The 21,932-nt window shown below is 37.4% G+C and overlaps 1 protein-coding gene across 7 annotated transcripts in view; it reads left to right on the forward strand.

Annotated features, from left to right (window-relative positions):
* KCNIP4 (potassium voltage-gated channel interacting protein 4) overlaps window positions 1-21,932 on the forward strand; it is a 1,174,076-nt gene that overhangs the window by 1,119,879 nt on the left and 32,265 nt on the right. The gene's annotated exons all lie outside the window — the stretch shown is intronic.

Below are 21,932 nucleotides of genomic sequence, written 5' to 3' on the forward strand. Positions count from 1 at the left end.
TCCCTACAGCGCTTACAATCTAATGAGCTATATATATACAAGTAAATGAGTTATCAAAATACCAAGGGAAAAGTGTTTAAGGGAAAAATAAAATACCATGTAAGGAAGTATATAGTAAAGCCCCTATAGTTAAGGGGGAAAAACTATTACAGAATAGCCCATTTTAAGATATAATCATATATTAAACTTTCTTAAGTAAGAAAGTATAATTGGACACTCAGACAATTATCTCAAAGTCACTTATAAAAGAAAAAAAAAAACAACCCAAGTGAGAATTTCCACTAAAAACAAATTATGCTGGAAACAAAAGTAAATGATTTTTAAACAATTTTGCCATTGTAAACTTAAAGGTGAACTAAGGCAACACTCATCAATCTACTGATGACATAAATGCTCAAAAATCAGTAAAATGTGCTTATTGATTTAACAGCATTAAAATTTGGATAGCAAATTAATCATTACATAATAGTCTCACACTAAAAGTAAGTGCATTGAAAAATGCCTGTATATGTATATATATAGTTACCTACCTTCACTTCATTCTTGAATGCCCTTCCCTTATTTCAAAATCTGATAAATTCCTAACAAATCTTCAGATGTTTTTTTCCCTACAAATTCTTCCCAGCCTTCCAGCTCCCAGTCCTCTCCTCCCTAGTAAAGTGACCACTCCTTCTATTCTGAACCATAACCCACACATCACACTGTTTTATAATGACTTATTTATGCATGTTTCCTCTCACTGGATTTTGAACCCATTAAGAGCAGGGACCGTGCCTTACTCATTTTTATATCCCAGCATAAACACTCTACACATTGAATAACTTTGTGTGGAATAAATGATTGTGTAACAAAAGAATCAAAGAAGGAAGGGAAGAAAGTAGGAAAAATAAAGGAGAGAAGGAAGGAAAAAGAAAAGGAAGGAGGAATTTTTCCTTAATAATTCAAAGTACTTCTAGAGTGAGAGTTCCAATCTTGTAGAATAAGTCATCCTAAATTTGACCACTCAAGTCAATAATAATAACATAACTACAGACTTAAGGAATATTATATCCCATCACCACTTGTACAACTGAAGAAGAAGAGAAGAGAATTTTAAACCTGGCAATCTTGTATTTCTTCGCTGATTTTTGTCTTTTATAGACATGCATGGTTTAGTGGAACAAATTTGGGCTGAGAGTGATATTATGAGCATTTTATTCCTGCTCTGTCAAAATATGACCTTGAACAGATCATTTGGCATCCCTTGCCTCATGTTGCTCAGATTAAAAATGAGACACTTGAGCACAATGAGCCTTTCTAACTAAAGCAAACTAATGTTCTGGGAATAATTATCAGTTTTTTAGTTATCGAATTGCACAGGAATTAAGGATTCTATTTTGGGGTGACTAAAATAAAAAATAATGAAACCATTTAAGAGAGAGACCTTTGTACTGTTTTAGGACACTAGTGTTTGAATGTGAGTTTTATCACCTACTAAATGTAAAGAGTGAAATGATAATTACTATGAAAATGATGCCTTGGAGTGTCCCCTGATATGTACTACAGGGCAAGGAACAAGAGCTGGACCTGTCTTTTTCACAGTTGTATTCCCCCAGTACCCAGCTCAGTGCCAGATAAATGGTAGGGACTCAAAAAAAGTGTTAATGGGATAGATCCTTTGTGGTTTCCAAATAATAGCACTCAGATTCTTTTAATTAGCAGATAATGTAAGGAATTGAGGTATCTGAATTGCAATTATTACAGAATCTTATTGTCATAAAATCATCAATATTTACTCATATTGACACACTATATTTCTCTCTGCCTAATTCATGGTAGACCTAGAGCTTCTAGTTCAGTGCTCTACAGCACTTTACTTCTCAAAGAAGTTCATCATATAATGTAATTATTAGGCCACAACAAGAAGTCAATTCAAATTGTTCACCTTATTCATTTATATGTGCCTGGCTTACAGTAGGGGTTTAATAGAGATTTGTTGAATAGATTTGATTTGAATAAGAACAGCTGTGATATTGAAATTTCTTAAAATTTCAAATGTTCTTGTAGATTAATTTGTTTTGTTTCATTAGTTTTGGGGTTTGTTTTTTTTTTTTTTTTTTTTGCATTGTCTCGGCATCCTGCTGGGTTTTGAAATAATTCTCTGAAGCTAAAACCCTCTGTTAGTGAAAATAAAGTTCATAAAATAAACTAATATATCATTTCTTGTGCCTGGGGTTAGAGATTGAAACAATAACTAAGAAAAATATGAACTGTCCCTCACTCATTTGATTGTTATCTCCTGAAGCACCAAAACACACCAACAAGAGAAACAAGGGACTACATTTATCCTTTTGTAACCATCCTACAAAGAACAAAAAGCAGGGAGAAAATACCATTGTGGTATAGATTAGGATATTTTGGAGTTTGTGTAATAAAAACTAATTCTAGGTAATTTTTTAAGACCATATTTTTTAGAGCAGTTTAAGGTTCACAACAAAATTGAAAGGAAGTTACAGAGATTCACCATATATCCCAACCCCACACATGCAGAACCTCTTCCATTATCAACATCACTCACAAGAATGGTACATTTGTTCCCAAGGATGAACCTAAACTGACACATGGTAATCACTCAAAGTCCATTGTTTATTTTAGGGTTCACTTTGGCATTATACATTGTATGGGTTTGGTCTACTGTATAATAACATATCCATCATTGTAATATCATATAGGATATTTCCACTACCCTAAAAATTCTCTGTGCTCTGCCTATTAATCCACCCCCCACCTTCACCTCTAGCAATAGCTGATTGTTTTACTGTCTCCATAGTTTTTGCCTTTTTCAAAATGTCATATAGTTCAAGTCATACAATATATAGCCTTCTCAGTTGGCTTCTTTCACTTAGTAATATGCATTTAAGATTCTTCCATGTCTTTTCATGGCTTGACAGATCATTTATTTTTAGCATTGAATGATATTCCATTGTCTGGATGTACTACAGTTTATTTATCCATTCACCTACTGAAGAGTATCTTTGTTGCTTCCAAGTTTTGGCAATTATGGATAAGGCATCTGTGTGCAGATTTTGTGTGGATGTAACAATTCAACTCCTTCAGGTAAATACCAAGAAGCACGATTGCTGGATGGTATGGTAAGAGTATGTTTACTTTTGTCTTCCAAAATGACTGTACCATTTTGCATTCTCACTAGCAGTGAATGAGCATTGTTATTGCTCCACCAGCATTTGGTGTTGTCAGTGCTCCAGATTGTGTTCATATTAATAGGTATGTAGTGATATCTCATTGCCATTTTAATTTGCATTTCCCTGGTGACACATAATGTAAGCCCTTTTTCATCTGTTTATTTGCCATCTGTATATCTTCTTTGACGAAGTGTCTGTTGAGGTCTTTGGCCCATTTGTTAATCAGATTTTTTTTTTATTGTTGAGCTTTAAGGATTTTTTTTTTTTGTATATTTTAGGTAACAGTTCTTTTACAGATGTAACTTTTGTGATTTTTTCTCCCAGTCCTTGGATTGTCTTCTAATTCTTTTGACATTGTCTTTTGCAGAAGTTTTTAATTTTAATGAGCTCCAGCTTACCAAATATTTATTGTATGGATCGTGTCTTTGGCGTTGTATCTAAAAAGACGTCACCATACCCAAGATCATCTATGGGTTTTCGCCTATGTTTTTCTGGGAGTTTTACACTTTTGTGTTTCACTTTTGGGTCTATGATACATTTTGAGTTAGTTTTTGTGAGAGTTTAAGGTCTGTGTCTAGATTCTTTTTTTTTTTTGCGTGTGTATGTCCAGTTTTTACAGTACCATCTGTTAAAGTGACTATATCTGCTCCAGTGTATTGCCTTTGCTCTTGTCAAAGATCAGTTGATTCTATTTATGTGGGCCTATTTTGGGGCTCACTATTCTGTTCCTTTGGTCTATTTGTCTATTCTTTCACCAATACAGCCCTGTTTTGATTACTGTAGCTCCATACTAAGTCTTGAGGTAGGGTGGCATCAGTCTTCTAACTTTGTTCTTTTCCTTCCTGTTGGCTATTCTGGGTCCTTTTCCTTCCCATATAAACTTTAGAATCAGTTTGTCAATATTCATAAAATAACTTTGCTGGGATTTTGATTGGTATTGCTTTCAATCTATGGATACAGGTGGCAAGAATTGACATCTTGACAATATTGAATTTTCCTTTCCATGAACAAGGAATGTTTCTCCATTTGTTTAGTTATTCTTTGATTTCATTCATCAGAGTTTTATATTTTTCCTCATTTAGAACTTGTACATATTTTGCTAGATTTATACCTAAGTATTTCATTTTGGGGGTGCCAATGTAAATGATATCATGTTTTTAATTTCAATTTTCACTTTTTCATCATTGGTATATAGAAAAGCAATTGACTTTTGTATATTAATCTTGCATCCTGCAACCTTGGAACTAATTGCTTATTAGTTCCAGGAATTTTTTCGTTGATTCTTTGAGTTTTTGTACGTAGATGATCATGTCATCTGAGAACAAAGATAGTTTTATGCCTTCCTTTCCACTCTGTGTTTCCTTTTCTTGCCTTATTGAACAATTTCTCATCCTTATGGCACAATTCAAATTATCTTAAATTAAAAGTTTAGAAATTTTATTGGCTCACATAACTGGGATAGAGAAATAATTAGAGCATCAGGCACAGCTGGATCAGGGCTCTAATAATATCATTAGGATTCTGTCTCTTTTCTGTTCTCTCTTCATCAGTCCTGATAGCTCTAGCAAGGAAGGATCTGGCTTTAGTCACATGACATACCTGAACTAATCACTGTGACCTGGGAGATGGAGAATTGTTCTTAGATAAGCTTGCAACAATGAGCTAGCCCTGTGGCCAGGGAATATGGTAGGTACTGAGACTGAGAGCCCCACCAGTATCATGTGTTATGGGGGATTGACACTTCCTAAAGCAAGGAAGAGAGTAGAATAAAGCAGAGCCACAGGAAGCTAAAGTCAGTGTATCTCATGCTGTCACTTTCAGAATCACTATATCATACTCATTTAAGACTTTGATCCCTGAATTTAAAATCTTCTTGATTCACTGGCCTGCAAGCAATATCCATGAAGCTGATCTAACAGGCACCCACCTGACCTAACAGGCACCCACCTCCAGTGTTTTTTGACTTTTTAAATGCCATTACTTTCTTCTCCACTCAACTTTTCACTTTGATGGGCATAACTGGAACCTTATCTTTACCTGACAGTGTGCAACTCCTGAAGTCTTCAATTAGTTTCACCTTTTTGACCACAACTTTCCATCTGTTCAATTGTCTTGGGTCCTATCTCCTACTACATCCTGCTCATTGACTTTACAAACCAGAGCTTTATTACCACCAGCCCTTCCTTTGTCTCCCCAGTTTCATATTCCTCTGGACTTGTATAGCTTGGATCACTCAATACACCTCTTGAGCATCCCTACTCCCTTTCTCTTGTTGTATGATCATACTTGTATCAATTTCCTAGGGCTGCTGTAACAAAATACCACAGAATGGGTGGCTTAAAACAACAGACATTTTTCTCTCACAGTCTGAGGCCAGCAGTTTGAAATCAGTAACACTGAGCCAAAATCGTGGTGTTGGCAGGGCTATGCTCTCTGCAGAGCTTATAATGCTTGCCTCTTCCAGTTTCTGGTGGGTGCCAGCATACCGTGGCTTGGGACTGCATCACCCGATTTTTAAGACCAGCATCTTCAAAGCTCTCTCGGCTTCATCTTCACATTGCCGCCTCCTCTACATGTGTGACAAATCTCTCTGCCTCTCTTTTACAAGGACACTTGTAATGGCATTTAGGGCCCACCTGGATAATCCAGGATAATCTCTCTATCTCAAGATCCTTAAATTAACCACACCTGCAAAATATAAGGTAATATTCACAGTTTCCAGGGATTAGGGTGTGAATGTCTTTGGGGGGGGTGGGCATTTTTTTTGCCTATCACAATACCCACGTGGCAAAAATCCAACTCAGCCAATAGTCTTCTCTCTTCACTCTTCTACTACTTGCCTAACAGTCACTATTTATTTACAATGTTCACACACAAGTTGACAGTCTCATTACTTTTCCATGATCAAATATCTCTTCCTCTACCCTTAACTTCAGTTAGGACCATACATCCTGCAAAGCTCTCCTGATTCCATCAATAAATGCATACGCAGAAACATCTTTGCTCCCACAGAGAGTTATGAACAGAGGGATTTTGTCTATCTTCATCAATCGTCACCATATCCTCAATTCCTAGATCAAGGTCTAAAGTGTAGTTGGCACTTTATTCAGATTTATTTACTGATTTATTCTTTCCAGTATAAAAGAAAAGGTTGTTCAATTTCCCCTGTGTTCTTAATCCCATTCCCTCTGACATCTTGCTCCCTCTTTACCTATATCTGTAATTTCTCCCCATCCTCTCTCTCCTGGCTCCTTCCCTATATCCTCTAAACCTATTCAAGTCTCTTTCACCCTTAAAAAATGCAAAAGATTTCTGGAATATTTTCAGAAGATTGTATAGGGACCAAACAATTCAAGACTCCTCATCTCCCAACAAAAATAACAAAAACAGAGAAAACATGAGGCAAAGCTACCATAATTAAATCCAAACATTAATCTCTTTCTGGGAAGCACCAAGATTAACAGAGGATGAACCAGAGAATGAAAATATCTGTGAAGTACTGAGGAAAACATGCACTGTTTTTCCTTCAGTATGTGGCAAGAACATAAAGCCTGTAGCTTTATGCCACACTAAAGAGAGTACAAATTATCACAAACTTATATAGCATGAATTTTGAAGAGGATCTCTTGCTGATGGGAATAATGCCTTCACCATACTTACAAATAAATGTCTTGAATATCTATGAGCTCTAAAAATGAAAAAGTGCAGATATAAATGAAGAGTAAACGTAGTAGAGTTTTGTGATTTGATGGTTCTTTTCTATGTCTGGAATATTTTTGAGAAGTCAAGATTTTTATGTGTTAAATAAATAAATAAATATGCACTATTTCATATATTAAAACAGGTAAGCAGAGAAGAATAAGAGTTAGACTACTTCGGTTTTGGGGTAAACATATCCACACAGGCATTAGCTACATCTAATAGCTTGCCAGTCTTCTAACCCTCCAGTGCCTTAGATGCTAGTGCCTCAGATAATATCATGGAGACCTTATTAGCCCTATCAACAGTATAGAGATCCAGCCTAATCAACTGCACCATGTACAGGTATGCACTGTAGAAATCAGCATCATCATTATTATTAATCATTAGCTAAAGCAAAGAAAGATGCAGAAGTAACGCCTACTTACAAATTATATAATCCTGAGTTATTTACATTGTAATCCACAGTAATGTGAATTTATTCTGTGTGTTTGATTTTTTTCTGTACTGGGAGATGGGAGCAAGAGATTTCATGTCTCAGCTATGCTGAAACTCTTATTCAGCTGAAATAAATTTACACAATGCAAAGAACATAATAGCTGCTCAGTGGAAAGACTGATCAAGGCAAAGGCAAGACCATGTCTCTTTTTCCCCTTCTGTTTGTTCAGCTTGCAGCAAAGAGCCTGGTACAGAGTAGATGCTAAATAATTATGTGTTGAAAAAATACTATATCAGAGTTAGAAATTCAGCCCTGGTAGAACAAAAAGAAAATGGCCATATTGATTATGTATAATATGATTGGGACTTTTGCTGGGCACTTTATGTAAATTATGTTAATTCTCTCCAGAGCCCTGTAAAGCAGGTATATTATCCCCATCATATGACTGGTAAAGACCTAGATCCTTAACCCATCTAGCAGGCCTTGAACTAACTTTTTCTGAGACTATCACTTCTGGCACATTTGTCATCACTTTAGTCCTTGAACAAATCCCAGCTATGTACGCACCCTTGGCTTCTACCCTGGCTCTTGCTAACTTCTACTCATCCTTCAGGTCTCTGTGTGAAAGTCATTTAAGTGGGACTTCCTCAGGTAGGTCTCCTGTACTTCCTTGGTAGCATTTATCACAACCCTAAATGATTATCTGTGCAGCTCTTTGTTTTATGTGTACCTTCTCTGATAAGCCTCTAAGCTCCCCATGGGGGGGCTTCATCTGTCTTGTTGATTATTTTATCCCCAGCACTTATTACACTCTCTGACATATACTATATTTTCAAAAATATGTGATGAATAAATGAATGATGGGAAAACTCAGGATCACAGAAGTTAAGTAATTTATTCAAAGTCCCACAACTAGTAAGTGATATGAGTGGATTTTAAGCCAGGGATATCAAATTCCAAAAGCTATATCCTAGAGCAACTAAGAAAATGGAAGATTGGTTTGGGATTATAAAAAACCCTTTGAGATGAATAAGCAGATGGCATTTGATAAAGATAAATTTAATATCCTTGATAAAGTGAAAAAAACAACAAAACCTAAAAAGATTCATAATGAATATCCCCACCATTCTAGAAATAATCCCTGTCATAGTTAATGCCAAGTATCACACTAAACACTATATATGGGTTATCTTTGTTAAGCCTTATAATAACCCCAAGATAGGTATTATCATTATTTCTGTTTTATGGAGGATTTAAAACTTTCCCCAATAAATAACCAAACAAGCAGAGCCCACATTCACTTAAAAGCAAATTTATAAGATTTTCAGACTCAAACTTTAGGATTTTTGTGGCTGTCTTGTTTGTTTACTTGTTTCCTTAGACCTGCAACCTACAGATTTTTGGTGACTAAAATTAAGGGCCGCCCAACTGCCTAAAAAGAGATTGCAGTTTTAGGCTGATTTACTCCAACTATAATATCCAGAAAGGAGACAGTCTCTGGGTCCCTTTCCCTGAAATAGTTAATTTTGTTTCTACCTAATTTGGGAACAAGAGCTCTCCTGCCACGTTTCATAAAGAGAAAATATCTTTCTGGAGAGAAATCTACTCCAACTTGCCCCAAGCTTAGGGAAAGAACTGCCGAAGTGTATGAACTAGAAATGGAATTTCTAGCGATCGTGGAGGACACTGCTGCCCCCTTGTGCCTCAACACTGTAATGAAACACTCGGAGAATGAGGCTGCGCATCCCTTGGGTCCCCGGAGCTCCAGAGGGCCATGTGATGTGCTCTACGACTGACAGTAAGCAGGCCGAGGTCTCTGGGGCCACTCCGCCGCCTTGGGAGCCTGGAAACAGTGCAAGTCAAGACACACTGTCCTCTCAGGCAGCTTTTGTGACCCTGGCTAATTGCCCCCCCCTTTTTTTTAAATTTTGTATTTTATATTGGAGTATTGTTGATTAACAATGTTGTGTTGGTTTCGGGTGTACAGCAAAGTGATTCAGTTATACATACACATGTATCTATTCTTTTTCAAATTCTTTTTCCATTTAGGTTATCACAGAATATTGAGCGGAGTTCCCTGTGCTAGGACAAGGACAAGGACAGCAGGCCCTTGTTGGTATCTAATTTAAAGATAGCAGTGTGTATGTGTCAGTCCCAAACTCCCAATCTATCTTTGCCCCCACCCTTCCCCCCTGGTGACCATGAATTTGTTCTCTAAGTCTGTGAGCCTGTTTCTGTTTTGTAAATAAGTTCATTTGTATCATTTTTTTTTAGATTCTGCATATAAGTGATATCATGATATTTGTCTTTCTCTGTCTGACTTACTTCACTCAGTATGATAATCTCCAGGTCCATCCATGTTGCCGAAAATGGCATTATTTCATTCTTTTTTATGGCTGAGTAGTATTCCATTATATATATGTACTACATCTTCTTTATCCATTAATCTGTCAATGGACATTTACCTTGCTTCCATGTCTGGATATTGTTGTCCCCTTTAGAGAAGAACCTCTGAAGAATCACCAGAAGGCAGTGGGCAGCAACTTCTCTAGTATTTGCAACAAAGGGAACTTAATTAAAGAGAATAAACATTCCTTTGACTTACAGCTAAGCTTCAGAGACTCAGGGCTGCTCCTGAAATTGTAATTTGATGAGAGGCAACTATGTGAGAGAGGGACAGAGCATTCCTTTCTCAGAACTGATAATAAGAAAGTAAAGGTAAATAAATCTGTAATAAAATGTGTTTAGAGCTGGATTGACCACGTCTTCCCCCTCCCTCACGAAAGCCAATGACCAGAGGACTTGAACTGCTGCCCTACATCTCCTCGCCTGTGACATTTGAATTCGTTTATGAAAAGCAGTTTGATTTTTCATGCTGCTTTGCCCCCATGGGTTTTAATATGATATGTATTTGTGTGAATATTTGAATAATACCCTTCTCCCTGATGTGCTGTAAACTCCAAATGGATAGAGACTGTGCTTGGTGGTTTAGGAATATTTGTTGAATCATCGATTCATGATTTTTTGGTGAATTAATAGGGATGAAAACTATTGGGATAATTAGTTCTCTATTAGTTTATTTTTCTTTTCTATAGTTACACTTGCTTTTCACAGAGGCAGGTTTGTAAGGTATAAAGGCTTTATAGTCAAACTCAGGTTCAAATCTCTCCTACTGCATAATATCTGTCTGATCTTGGGGAAGTTTCTTAAACTCCTCTGACCTCATTTCTTATATACCATGTGAGAAAATATCTACCTCCTTTACTTGTTATGAGAATTTTTTTTTTTAATAAATTTATTTATTTATTTTTGGCTGCGTTGGGTCTTCGTTTCTGTGCGAGGGCTTTCTCTAGTTGTGGCAAGCAGGAGCCACTCTTCATCGCAGTGCGCGGGCCTCTCACTATTGCGGCCTCTCTTGTTGCAGAGCACAGGCTCCAGATGCGCAGGCTCAGTAGTTGTGGCTCACGGGCCCAGTTGCTCCGTGACATGTGGGATCTTCCCAGACCGGGGCTCGAACCCGTGTCCCCTGCATTGGCAGGCGGATTCTCAACCACTGCACCACCAGGGAAGCCCCTTGTTATAAGAATTTAATGATAACATATATCTCCTACACCATCAGGCTCAGTGCCCAGCACACCACAGGTGAACATTAAACATTACTTCTGTTAATCCTCCAACCTCTACACTCCTTCACAGCTTCTTTGGATATACCTTAGAATGGGTTTTTCAAATATCTGGACCTAGACAAATCAAATCAACTCCATACACACACATATCACTGTAATCTCTAGCTTATTCTTCTGGGTCCGGTAGAACTTCCACTAAATTTGTCAGCAACCAATAAAGAGAACTCGTTTTCATTTCCCCATTCTGTAGAGAGATGTAATAAAATGACAAAAGGTTATTGCTTATGTTAAAGTGTCTCTGACTGCAAAGAACTGAAAACCAATAAATAAAAACAGCTTACAGAATGAAGAAAATGTATATTCTCACATAAGAAGTCAAGAGACAACAGACACAATGAAGTCATCAAAGAGCCAGAATTCAGCCAGTTTGGTAGGTGGGGGAAATTAGACTGAAAGAGTATATGGTTATTGCAAACCTCCAGAAAGTAGATTCTCTTACAATTGTGTTTATGTCTGTACATGTACATGAATATCATATTAGTGTTTTATTCTTTCTGACTGAAAAATTACATGATTTTTTAAGTAGATTTTTTTTGTTGAGGTTTTTTTTTTCAATATCATTAGGCTGATGGCATGCCAATTTAAAAGTGATCTAATCAATTCATAAAATCTGCATAACGATCTTGGTGATATAGAGCAGAAATAAATAAGGACAGGGCACACCTCCGCATATGGAATACTGTTCATAGCATTCATAAAAATAACATTCAGTTTTGCAGTCTCAGCTGGTCCTGTATGCGGCTGAGCACAGCCTTGACAGGATATATTCCTTCCAAATCTGGTTAAACTAGGACTGCAGGTAGTATAGTTGCTAGTTGTGGTGAAAATAGTACAGTATTTGTACAAGTCTGAAGAGTTTCTATTGTTTGATATACTGTAAATGTAACTATAAAAAAAGACTGTTAAACAGAAACTGCTATGAAAACCAAAGTTAGCCCATACTGAGACGAAGCAGATGTGGTAGGCAGATAGCTAAGATGACCCACCCAAGGCTCCTGTCTCCCGGTTATTCAGCTAAACATTAATCCAGGTATTGCTGTGGAGAAATTTTGCAGATGTAATTGAAGTCCCAAATCAGTTGAACTTAAAATAGAGAGACCCTTATGAGTCTGATCTATTCACATGAGCCCTTTAAATGATAAGGGAAGTAGAGAGAATCAATGGGTAAGAGGGACTCAATACACCTTTGCTGATTTGAAGATGGAGGAACTTATGTGAAAAGAATGCTGACAGAGGCCACTGGCTAATAGCCTTCAAGGTAACAGGGACCTCAGTCCTACAACCAAAAGGAACTGAATTCTGCCAAAGATCTGAATGAGCTTGGAAGAGGTTTACAAAGTCCAGGTGAAAACCAGAGTCAGCCAACATTTTGTGTGTGAGACCCTGAGTGGAGAACACAGTCAAGCCATGACAGACTCTTTCCCCACAGAACTCTGAGGTAATAAGCTTGTGTTGTTTTAAGTCACCAAGTTTGTCGTATTGTTGTACAGCAATTGAAAACTGTACACAGACCTGCTCTCTGGGCACTTTTGTCTTTTTTTTCCTCAAACGGTTTTGAGTACCTGTAGAATTTAGTCGTATTTTAAGCAACACAATGAGTCAACCAATTGAACCCTCTTTTTGCATAAAGTTGGGAATATCCTTTTTTGAATACTCTTTAAATCAAATAACTCTACATGCATTCCAGTAAAGGCTCAGGACGTGGGCCAGATCCTGGGAAGCCTTTTCCTGCCAAATATGGGCAATTTCATTTTGCAGAATCAACATAAGTGACTTGAAAAGAGAATGTTAATGTCTAATTAATGTCCAATTCTTAGAATAGTACTAGGATCTTTATATACATAATGTCAATGAGTTACCATTTCTTCACTATAAAATGCTGTTACTTTTCACATTTTATAGACTGAGACTCAGAATCCTGGGACATTTCAATGACTTCTTTGTTAGTACAGCTGAAACCGGAGCCTATTTTTTGGTGTTTTGGGTTTTTTGTTTTGGCTGTAAATCTCACGTAATATTTCCCTCTTCCACACAGTTAGAGAATAGAGCTGGAGATGAGGAGAAAATGTGCCTTGTACCTTATATTTATCCTTCATCCTGGGTGACAGTGGGGCCTCGTGGGGCTGAGGAGGTGCCTACATCTCCACACTTTAGCAGCTGAGTCGAATCTTGATTATAACCCAGCACTCATCTCTTTTCCAATATTAAGGAGGAAAGTCTTTCTCCCCCTTTTTTTTCCAATCTGAAATTCATATTTAACCACTTTGGCCTCATTTTGGCCCCAAGGAGTATATTCAGGGAATACAGAAGGTTCTTAATGCAAATTTTTGAAACAGCAAAATATCTAACGTGTTGGTTGTATCCAGTTTTTTTATTTTTTTCCTTTTTCATTATCTATTTTAATTTTCATTTGTTTTATTTCCCTGTGTTGTCAGTATTTCTTAGAGGTTATTTTACAGATGAGGAAACAGACTAAGAGAATAAATGACTTGCTAAGAGTTCAAACACCTGGGAACATGGAACAAAAATTTAAAGCTAGTTTTAGTTCTTAGTGATCAGGTTGTATGCTCTGAAAACTGAAGGGCTAATCTTACCATTCTGAAATGAGTTTTTAACAACCCAAATGTTGAATACGGTAAGGTTTTTAAAATTTGTGTTGAACTAAGAAGTGTTTTCTCTTGACCCTGGTGGTCTCCCCTTAATTTCTGTGATTATATTTATGATAAGCAGTCATGAGGATTGGGAAGTGGAACCAAGATTTTGACCTCAAAAGTCCAGGGACAAAGATGTATTTAAGACAAAGTGGTCACCTTGAATAGTACAGCACAAGGCATCAAAAATTTTCCCTCAGCACAACTGGATAGAAGAGAACAGAAGAATTACAGAGAAAAAAAATTGTTTTGGAGTGCAAGGAGTTCTAAAAACTTGCACACAAATTTTAAAGGAAACTGCCAGATCAAGTTTATTTTCTAATTTCTTAAAAGCTAAGAATTGTTTCTGTATTTATCCATTCAAGATAAACATTTTTAATACTCTGCTGTGAACACTGCTGGGCTCAATAAAAAATCAGTCCCTGCCTTCAAGGTATTTACCAAGTCTAAAGGGAGAAGAGAAGTCCACAAACAGAATCTAGTGATAAGAGCAGTACAGTTCATGGCATTGCACCATGTAAATTTTGAAAATTCTCCTGCAACTGTGGAATACCAAGTCATCTTTAAATTGTCATGCTACTAGGAGAGTGACTTTCCAGAGCAACCCCAGTTTCAAACGAGGGAAGTGGAGAATGGAAATTTAATTTAAAAGAACCTATGCTTTTCCAATTGGATTACATATTAAACAGGGTGGAATAATATGTGAAGACAGTCATGCTTCCCGATGATACGTCTCTGAGAATGAAAGTCTCCATCCATTATCTTTATTGTATCAGTGAATTCACTTCATCTATCTTTCGAAAGTCAGCCTTGCTGGAGGTGGTGGGGTGTTTTGTTTTCACAATTTAATCAACTAAGTAATGGGAAATATTTTTTAAAATCTCAAAGGATAAAAAGTTGTCTTGGCTATGAAATAATTATACTATAACTCAGCTTGATATGTTCACATCTTGAAAACTAAGAAAATAAAAGCCACTTTCTCAAATGTAAAATATATACAAACAGTTATGATTCATCTGCAGCATAAAACACAGTCAGACAAAAATACAACTTGTTTAAGCATCCTCCCATAAAGAGACTTTTTATCTGATCTGGGGGCACTCCAGACACCAGAATCTTAACTATAATAATTAGATAGAGTCCATGTGGTAATTTGAAAGTAGTTTTAAGTTATGACTTTGTAAAGTAGTAAGTAATTAATAAACAGTTGGATTCATACTCAAAATAAGAACTTAATAATAGCTTATGATTAAATTTACTTAAGTATAAACAAATATATACATATATTACACAAACAATTAAGTTCTCAGATGAATGTCAAATATGTCTTCAAGCATGCCACTCTCGCCAACTCTCAATGTGTTCACCAACCCAGAAACTCTCTGAACTTGTCCTTTGGGGGTTTTGGGAGGTTTCATGGCATAAACATGGTTGATTAAATCATTAGCCATTGGTGATTGAATTCAATCTCCAGACCCTTTCCCCTTCCTGGAGGTCGGGGGGGGGGGGAGTGGGACTGAAAGTTCCAACGCTCTAATCACCTGGTTGGCTCCTCTGGCAACCAGCCCCATCCTTGGGTGGGGTCCAAAAGTCACCTCATCAACATAACAAGAGATAACTTTATCTCTCTCATGGTTTTAGGAGCTCTGTGCTAGAAATGGGGACTCAGACCAAACACATATTTCTTATTATAAATCACAATATTACAGTGTCCCTTCTACTTTCCATTCATTGGGCAGTTTGACGCATGATTCCAGCAAACCATTAAGGACCCATGAAATACAATCTTCCCATGGGTTTGGAAGCAGGAAGAATTTGTTGATTAAAAAACCCTAAAGACACACACCTGAAATCCTCTTCTTGTCTTGTCCAATTCATCAGGTTCCCTTTCGGTGTATCTCATGGGTTATTGCTGCATGTTCTTCTAAGTGTCCAAGATGCTTTCTGGTCTCTGCTTATGAACTCGTACCCAGCTCGCTTTAAGTGTGGTCTGTAACAATTGTACTGCTTAAGAAGGTAACTTCCTCTAAGATGGCCAACTTACCTGCCATCTATTTTTGCCAGAAGGATGGATGCTCTTCTTATTTGGGGAGTGATGTGAGTCTCCCTCGTTTTCTTCTCCGGTCTGAGTGCCCAGTGTCCAGTCTTTGTGTTCCGCCCACAGTCTGCTGTGCTACTTATCACAGAGGTGTCAGTCTACTTCCTTTGTCAGAAAGAATAACTGAAAAAACAGTCTCTGGATGAAACATGGATGTCATTACATTTCTGTGGGTACATTTCTTAGGTTTTCAACTTAAGCACCTCACAACCGTTGTCATGTGTGCCTTCCTTGGCAACAGGAGTAGGTGTGAGAATTGATGAAAAACATAGATGCTTAAAAGATGTGACATTTTAGATATCATAAAAGGGTTCCCAAGGAGTTATTTATTTCACAAGGACTTTTACTTTTTCCCCATGATATTTTTGTACCATAATTCCTTTTTTTTTTTTGATTCCTGAAGAGGTATCTCTAAATGTTTAATAATTGTTCTGAACCTGAGGAGATGGTATACACCAGAACACAGTCATTTATGGGAAGAGGAGATTTCAGCCAGTGGAGTGGACAAATATTAGCATGAAAATACATCTGATTTGCATATCACTGTAACCATTTCTAGAGCATTCCACCAGAGTTCTGACAACTTTCAAGGAAATGCTGAAAGACTTTCTTAAGAGGTAAAAGTATAGGAACTCACAATGCACCTTGGAAAATAATTTCTTTAGCAATTTCCTATGCATACATGGATCTCCCTTCAAAGCACCATTCCCAACACTTTTCATGGACTACTGTATTTCTAATGTACTCATCTAAGCATTAGTAGGGAAAAATTTTCTTTAAATTAATGAATAAAAAGTCTCCTGGGTTTCTACTGACATTTATTTCCAGTATGGTAGCCTTTATTCTTCTCAGCTGTCATTTACAACTGCAGTATTCCCCTGCCTTTGAGGGTAAACTCTGATGATATTAGAGAGAGCAGATTCAATTTATAAAACTAGAGGAGGAGGCATAACTCATATCTGCTTTATAGGCTCATTGCATTATATCAGACCGGTACTCTACTGGGTTCAACTGCTTTGATGAATACAATTTAACCCTGGTATAGCCATGTTGAGGTTACACCGACTCTCTGTATAATGGAGTTCTGCTTACCAAATTCTAGATTATTAACATTATACTAACAGCTCATATTTAATGAGCAAATACGGTGCACAAAGAAGAGGGCTAAGATAATAACATAACGTGCGTTATCTTACTAATTCTCATAACACACCTCTGGTGTCAATAGTTATCCCCATGTTACAGAGGAGAACAATAGGACTTAGATGAAACAATTTGAAGCTATGCAGCTTTTAAGCAGAGGTTCAGTGCAGTCCTTCTACTTCACTCCAGAGCCCAGGAGCATAAGCATTTCACTAGATTATTCTAAATGCTTCCTGGCAGAATGATACCAGCTACTGTATGGACATGAGGGTGTTTGCAATATCCACACATCAGCCTAGACATCAGGAAACACAGACACAAGGTAAGGCTCAGCAGCCCACCATGTGGTTTATGGCAATTCCCGTAACCTCAGCCTCAGTCTCCTTGTTTTTAAAATGAAGCCATCGGACTGGATTACAGGTATTCCCCACTTTTCAAAAGTTCTCTTTACGAAAGACCTATATTAGTACCTGTTTTCCCTAATCAAAAGAAGTCTGAAGAGGATTTTTCACTTTTATATAAAAAGGCGAAAAGTGAAAATAGCATTCAGCGTTCATTTCGCAGCTAACTGATACAGAGGCTGCACACCTCAAGCATAAAGGAACACCACCAAGCCCCTTCCCCAACAAGAACTACACTCTGCATCTCAGCGTCAAGCCTCCATAGTTGTTTTTTTTTTAATAGATCTTTATTGGAGTATCATTGCTTCACAATACTGTGTCAGTTTCTGTTGCACAACAAAGCAAATCAGCCATATGCATACACATGTCCCCATATCCTCTCCCTCTTGAGTCTCCCTCTCACTCACTATCCCACCCCTCTAGGTCATTGCAAAGCACCGAGCCGATCTCCTTGTGCTATGCTGCTGCTTCCCACCAGCCAACTATTTTACATTCAGTAGTGTATATATGTCGATGCTTCCCTCACTTCGCCCCAGCTTCCCCCTCCCACCCCATGTCCTCAAGTCCATTCTCTATGTCTACCTCTTTATTCCTGCCCTGCAACTAGGTTCATCAGTATCATTTTTTTTTTCGATTTCATATATATGTGTTAGCATACGGTATTTGTTTTTCTCTTTCTCACTTACTTGACTCTGTATGACAGACACTAGGTCCATCTACCTCACTACAAATAACTCAATTTCGTTTCTTTTTATGGCTGAGTAATATTCCACCGTCTGTCTGTGAGCATCTCTGCTTTATCTCAACTTATTTTGTGCACACAGTAGCAAGGTGTGTCCATTAATAATGATGACATGGAAAATGCTCAGGATATTTTGTTACAGTAAAAAAAAAGAAGACACAATACTATATTCTTACATTATTCTAATTTTATTTGTACAGCATATTAATACATGCTTAGATAGAAGACTAAAATAGTTTTACAGTAGCATAATTAAGGGTAATTTTTATTTATTTTTTTCTATAGACAACATATATTCATGAAATGATCACTTGCTAATAATCAGATGAAATGTCATTAGAAAATATAATATAGAAGCCATAAAGCTTATAGAAGGTTATAGTAACTTCTCAAAGTATATATGAGTGAAGCTTTCCTCACTTTCTCTAAAGCTGGGAATTCTACTGCTTCTTGGGTTCTTCCTCTTAGAGTGAAGAAATCCTAATTAACAAATTCATACTTAGATATTTAGGCCTTACTGAACTTGTTTATTTGAAAATATCATCCTTTAAAAATGACTCCAGGGGAAATGAAAAGAATTTATATTGCTAAGTGATGTGATGATGGTTCTATTAAAGCATCAGTGGGAGAACTATTTCAGAGCACAGACATTTGGAGCATTTTCAAATAAGGCTCCAAGACAGACGCTGCTAACAGTTCAACAAGTTTGTGTTCTTATCTCCTTCCTGGGCACATGAGCCTTCTCTTGTGGTTTGGGGTGGACATATTAAGTGATTTCTCACCAACAAAATAAGAGTGGAAAGGATATGTACCACCTTAAGACCTGGTCCATAAACACCTTTCATGCTCGCTCTTCAATGTCTTTTTCTCCTTCAGATGAGATGATCACATAGACGCCACATGACGATGGCCAAGCTTTCATTAGCCTCTGTCCCTTAAGAACTCTGATCTGTTCCCCACCCCCCAAGACTGTTGGATAAGCAAGAAATATACTACATTCTTTTAAATTTATATATATTTAAGTTACATATTTGGGAGCACGTTTGTTACAGCAGCAAGAGTTAACCTAACACAGCCACATCTTTTATGGTATACACTTAGCTGTACACAGGGCCTCGTCAAATTCATTCTTAAAGGAGAGGTGGAGATACCTCTTTTGTGCAGAAATGACTCCACAAAACTGGTGAGGGAAGAGTTAGAGAATAGATCATTCATACCATTTTGTAAATCACTAGAGTCTTAAAAAATCTGATTAATTTTCTTTTACTTGAAGGTAGTAAAATGAATTGCTTTCCCATAAGAACTCTTTAGAATAAATAAAAGATCACCATTCTATGGATTGTTACTTTTATGTGTTCTTTTATGTTGCTTCTGACCTTTCTTGTTCTATTTGGATGTAGGTCCATGAGGGCACAACATTTAGCTTTGTTTATTGCTGCTGCCTTGTTTCCCAGAAAAGTTCTCAGAATAATAAACATACAGTATGCATAGGCTAAAGATGTAAGTTAATGTAATAAATATAAGATGGATAAAGACAAATTTACTTGATGAGACTTACCACCTTAAAACTTGACCAGGAATTTTTATCTTTTTAATTTTTTTTAATTTTTTTTTTTTTTTTTTTTTTTTATGGCTACATCGGGTGTTAGTTGTGGCATGCAGGATCTCTCACTGCGTGCGCAGGCTCTTTGTTGTGGTGCACGGGTTCCAGAGCATGTGGGCTCTGTAGTTGTAGCATGCAGGCTCTCTAGTTGAGGTGTGAGAGCTCAGTAGTTGTGGCACGTGGGCTTAGTTTCTCCGCAGCATGTGGGATCTTAGTTCTCCAACCAGGGATCAAACCCGCGTCCCCTGTATTGGAAGGCAGATTCTTTACCATTGGACCACCAGGGAAGTCCCTGACCAGGAGTGTTTAGTTGGCAGAGAATGGATTTCGTTTGACACAGACGTGATTAAACATAAAACAAACACATATGAGACCATCAATTTCTGAATTTCATTTCACATTATAAGATATATCTATCAAATACATCTAGAGATTAGAGACAGCTGACAAGTTTGCTGACTGCAGGTGTCCGTTCATTTCCCATCTTTGTCTCTGGCTAGAATCATTTGAACTCCAAGGCAAGTTTCCAGCTTTGACCTTGCACTAATTCACCACCTGATGGCAGACAGCCATCTATTTGTTCTTGCCTTACCATCCCCAGCAGATGGCTCAGAGATAAATAGCCAATAAATCACAATTTCCATGCGTGAGAGGGTCCAACTACAAAGTGCTTATTTGCCTTTAAAATTGGTTCTGTTGCTGCCAACTAGACAGAGTCATTTAGTCAAAACTTCTGAGTGATCAGCTCTCTACATGCCATCTTCTTTCCTTTTGGAGTTGTAGCTGTTGATTGTTCATTTGCTTATGTATTAGTTAGGATTCGCCAGAGAAACAAAAACCAATAGATGTGTATATATACAGAAAGTAATTTATTTTAAGCAATTGGTTCACATGATTGTGAAGACTTAAAATCTGATGGAGGAGAAAGACAGACTGGAGACTTCAGGGACTCAGGAAGGAATTACAGTTCAAGTCCAAAGGCAGTCTGCTGTAGAACCAAGAAGAACCAATGTTGCATATTAGCTTCCAAGGCAATGTGCTGGAGAATTCCCTTTTGCTCTGGAAAGATTAGCATTTTGTTCTATTTAGGTCTTCAACTGATTGGGTGAGGACCCCCATATTCTGGAGGGTAATCTCTTTTACTCAAAACCCACCAACTTAAATGTAAACCTCATTCAAAAACACCCTGTAGAGAGATCCAGAATAATGTTTGACCAAATAATTGGGCATTATGGCCCAGACAACTTGACATGTAAAATTAACCATCATAATTTGCTTGCTTGCTTTTTTCCTAATTTGTTTTTGGCTGTCTTTTTTTGCTCCAATCCTCTTAGGTCCTTGGGATCATTATTTCCACAGGGCTTATTTAATTCAAAACCTTGTGATGATCTGGAAAGTTCCAAGCTCACATTCCAGCTCTCCCACTGGCTAGCTGAGTACCAAGGCACTTTACCACGTAGCCTAGTTCTTCCTCAGTGAATAGAGATTCCTAAGTCATAGGTTTATTATAATGATCGAATGGGGAAAATCCACATTGACAAGCTCTGTAAACACAAGTTCACATTGAAACTACTATTCGAAACTGTGTTTGTATATCAAAGGTACTACCTTTCAAACCAACAAAGGAAAAAACAGAAAATTCCTCATGTGAAGCACATTATAGTTGTGAATAACTAGCTCATTGGAGTAAAGAAAGATCAAATTAATACATCAAGTTTATTCATGAAGGGACAATGATTTTAAGAGTTAAGAAAAGCTTTTAAGACCACGAATGATTTTGAAGATCCCAGTAACAGTGTCAAATTTAAAGTATACAGAATATTCATGTCTAAAGGCAGGGAAATAAACACACCCCTGATTCTCCCCCAGTGAATCCTGGAGATGCCGGGTAGAATGGGGTCCTGTGAGAACTGAAGCAAGGGAGCTCAGGTAAGATGCACCTGTTCACAAGAAGCTACTCAGAAGAAATGGATAGAACTTAGCACTTCCCCACTTTCAGTGTACGATTAACATCCCACATGTGGTTTGATGTTGGATCATTTTGTGATTGTCAGTCTCCACTGCTCAAGGAGTGTCTCCAGTTCAGAATCCTGACCAGATTGTTCTTGCAACTCCAAAGAGTGAAAGCGTTTTTGCGCTTACCTCAGCCTCAAGTCCACTTACTTAGTCCTCATTTCGGTATCAAGGCAGATCTTTTCTAACATTTTAGATTGCAGCTCCTTTTACAGAAAATGTCCAGTCTCAGAGGGATACCTTTACACTCTGGTCCCACCAAGTCAGTAGTCCAA

Source organism: Balaenoptera physalus (assembly GCF_965194825.1).
Source record: "Balaenoptera physalus genome assembly, chromosome: 5".
Taxonomy (NCBI): Eukaryota; Metazoa; Chordata; class Mammalia; order Artiodactyla; family Balaenopteridae; genus Balaenoptera; species Balaenoptera physalus.